General features: G+C 31.9%; 1 long non-coding RNA gene across 1 annotated transcript; it reads left to right on the top strand.

The window, feature by feature from the left end:
* Positions 1-362: 362 nt before the first annotated feature.
* LOC123750315 (uncharacterized) lies at positions 363-1,270 on the top strand. The gene is made up of 3 exons (XR_006771994.2): positions 363-639; positions 864-956; positions 1,147-1,270. It is a non-coding gene; the product is annotated as an uncharacterized lncRNA (long non-coding RNA).
* Positions 1,271-4,095: the final 2,825 nt, after the last annotated feature.

Below are 4,095 nucleotides of genomic sequence, written 5' to 3'. Positions count from 1 at the left end.
CTTACTCTCAGTGTTGGTATAAGTTTTCTTGTTTCGCCCACATGTATGTCCTTAAAATACGGCAAATATGCTCATGACCTTTTGCTGAATTTTGTATCAAGGTGTGGTGATCTGTATGGGAAAGATTTTCTAGTCTACAATGTTCACAGTTTGATTCACCTAACAGCAGATGCTGAGGAACATGGTACTCTTGACAGTTGTTCAGCTTTTCCATTTGAAAATTATTTGCATCAGCTGAAAAAGATGGTCAGATCAAGTAAAAATCCAATTGTCCAAATTACAAAAAGAATAAAGGAGGCTGAAAATACCATGATTTATAAAACATCTCCAGATAATAAAATTTCTCATAAATTTCCTAACAATGTATATTCGTTACCTGGATATAATTGCTGTGAAGTGTTAAGGACTGTACACAGCCGAAGAAGTGAAGAAAATTACTTCATTGTTAGGGTATATCCTTTTCAAAGCCCAATATTTACTAGTCCTTGTGATTCAAGAATATTTGGGGCCTTCAATGTTAATCCACGTAAGGACTTTTTAAAAAAAGTGTATAGGATTAACACATCAACCAGAGGAATGTTAATCAAGAAAACAGAAAGTACTTATATCTTCTTGTCAATACTACATGATTTATGACTAGTAAGTTTCTTGTGATTGTTTTTGATTCTTGTGCAAGCTGTAGGAATACTCTTTGCTTACATTGCAAACTTTTAACTTTAGTAAAAAGTATTGTTCACCATCATAACATATTAGAATTAAGGTTAACATTGTTGTTTAGTACTATATAAAATTAGTGACTGCTTATTTTCTTAGACACTGATAATGTGCTGCAGAAAATGTCCCTAATCAGTTTAAATTTGTAGATGGCTGAATCTGAAAATAAATACATCGTTGTGGAAGATGAAGAAGGAGAATTGTCAATCATCCATATCAAATGGATGTTTAGTGCATCTGATGTAAGTCAATATATATATATATTGTTTATTTGCAAAATTAAAACATTAGTATTTAAAATATGTGTATATGATATATGTTGATAGATTTAGAGATATATATGTATATAATATATGAAATACAGTGGGGCCTCGATTTATGAGACATACATTTACATATACATATATTTACAAATATATGTCCCCTTTCCAGGGATCAAACGTGGGCTATTGGCCACGTGAAAACCAATCATCGAAAGCCAAAAGAGGAGAAATACCAGACCCATCAAAATGGAGACGTTTCAACATCAGCAAGATTTATTCCATTGATAGTAATTAAATACAAGCATTGATTCATATGGTTAAATCAAAAATTTCTCAATGTTTTGATGTTATACAAAGTTTCGTAATAATGAATTATATATACTCTAATTTTTATTATAGGTACTTGGGAACTTGCCCTAAAACACCTTAAAAAGGCAGAAGAAACGTCGAATATGGAAAGTGACACAGACACAAGTTATCACCATAGGGCAGTAAAATACAGAAGATGATCCAAATCCTCCATCCAAATGATGTGGATGGAGGTATGTAGGAATGAATGTTTAGAGTTATTCAAAATAATTGTTAAAAAAATGAAACATGATTGGCTTAATGGAACAAATAATCTTATTTACTAGGTAATATATTTTGCTAGGTAATATATTAAAATATATATATAGATATATGTTAATAGCTTTTCTGAATGCATTAAACGTTTTTGTTTCAGACAGTGAAGATTCACCACCAAGAAAAGTAACTGTTTCCATGCCCCGAAAGACTGCCATACACAGATAGTAACGTACTTGTGTATGATTTTAATGTAATATATTTTTACCAGCCTTCAGGGTGATGGAAACACTTTAAATGGTGTCGCTCCATTGTGTGAAACAAAATTTTTTAATGCATTCATAAAAGCTATAAGCTAATGTAATAATTCAATAATTACTATTTGTAGTTTTATGTATTTAAAACTATTTTGTAAATATTTTCTATACAATGCTAATACGCTTCCACCCCTGACAGAATCTTGTGGGACCAACAAGTCTATCTACAGGCCGAGTACAAAACCTTCCCCTCAAACTCCTAGACAAGACAGAACTGGTAAGCTTTAAGTAACTGGAGAAACATTTACATACACAGATAGTAACGTACTTGTGTATGATTTTAATGTAATATATTTTTACCAGCCTTCAGGGTGATGGAAACACTTTAAATGGTGTCGCTCCATTGTGTGAAACAAAATTTTTTAATGCATTCATAAAAGCTATAAGCTAATGTAATAATTCAATAATTACTAATTGTAGTTTTATGTATTTAAAACTATTTTGTAAATATTTTCTATACAATGCTAATACGCTTCCACCCCTGACAGAATCTTGTGGGACCAACAAGTCTATCTACAGGCCGAGTACAAAACCTTCCCCTCAAACTCCTAGACAAGACAGAACTGGTAAGCTTTAAGTAACTGGAGAAACATTTACATACACAGATAGTAACGTACTTGTGTATGATTTTAATGTAATATATTTTTACCAGCCTTCAGGGTGATGGAAACACTTTAAATGGTGTCGCTCCATTGTGTGAAACAGAATTTTTTAATGCATTCATAAAAGCTATAAGCTAATGTAATAATTCAATAATTACTATTTGTAGTTTTATGTATTTAAAACTATTTTGTAAATATTTTCTATACAATGCTAATACGCTTCCACCCCTGACAGAATCTTGTGGGACCAACAAGTCTATCTACAGGCCGAGTACAAAACCTTCCCCTCAAACTCCTAGACAAGACAGAACTGGTAAGCTTTAAGTAACTGGAGAAACATTTACATACACAGATAGTAACGTACTTGTGTATGATTTTAATGTAATATATTTTTACCAGCCTTCAGGGTGATGGAAACACTTTAAATGGTGTCGCTCCATTGTGTGAAACAAAATTTTTTAATGCATTCATAAAAGCTATAAGCTAATGTAATAATTCAATAATTACTAATTGTAGTTTTATGTATTTAAAACTATTTTGTAAATATTTTCTATACAATGCTAATACGCTTCCACCCCTGACAGAATCTTGTGGGACCAACAAGTCTATCTACAGGCCGAGTACAAAACCTTCCCCTCAAACTCCTAGACAAGACAGAACTGGTAAGCTTTAAGTAACTGGAGAAACATTTACATACACAGATAGTAACGTACTTGTGTATGATTTTAATGTAATATATTTTTACCAGCCTTCAGGGTGATGGAAACACTTTAAATGGTGTCGCTCCATTGTGTGAAACAGAATTTTTTAATGCATTCATAAAAGCTATAAGCTAATGTAATAATTCAATAATTACTATTTGTAGTTTTATGTATTTAAAACTATTTTGTAAATATTTTCTATACAATGCTAATACGCTTCCTCCCCTGACAGAATCTTGTGGGACCAACAAGTCTATCTACAGGCCGAGTACAAAACCTTCCCCTCAAACTCCTAGACAAGACAGAACTGGTAAGCTTTAAGTAACTGGAGAAACATTTACATACACAGATAGTAACGTACTTGTGTATGATTTTAATGTAATATATTTTTACCAGCCTTCAGGGTGATGGAAACACTTTAAATGGTGTCGCTCCATTGTGTGAAACAAAATTTTTTAATGCATTCATAAAAGCTATAAGCTAATGTAATAATTCAATAATTACTATTTGTAGTTTTATGTATTTAAAACTATTTTGTAAATATTTTCTATACAATGCTAATACGCTTCCACCCCTGACAGAATCATGTGGGACCAGCAAGTCTCTCTACAGGCCCAGTAAAATACCTTCCCCTCGAACTCCTAGACAAGACAGAACTGGTAAGCTTTAAGTAACTGTTGAAACATTTACATACACAGATAGTAACGTACTTGTGTATGATTTTAATGTAATATATTTTTACCAGCCTTCAGGGTGATGGAAACACTTTAAATGGTGTCGCTCCATTGTGTGAAACAAAATTTTTTAATGCATTCATAAAAGCTATAAGCTAATGTAATAATTCAATAATTTCTATTTGTAGTTTTATGTATTTAAAACTATTTTGTAAATATTTTCTATACAATGCTAATACACTTCCACCCCTGACAGAATC

This window comes from Procambarus clarkii, chromosome 30 (assembly GCF_040958095.1).
Source record: "Procambarus clarkii isolate CNS0578487 chromosome 30, FALCON_Pclarkii_2.0, whole genome shotgun sequence".
In the NCBI taxonomy this organism is placed as follows: domain Eukaryota; kingdom Metazoa; phylum Arthropoda; class Malacostraca; order Decapoda; family Cambaridae; genus Procambarus; species Procambarus clarkii.
The sequence above is the reverse complement of the archived record's forward strand: the minus strand, read 5'-3'. Positions and strand labels throughout refer to the sequence as shown.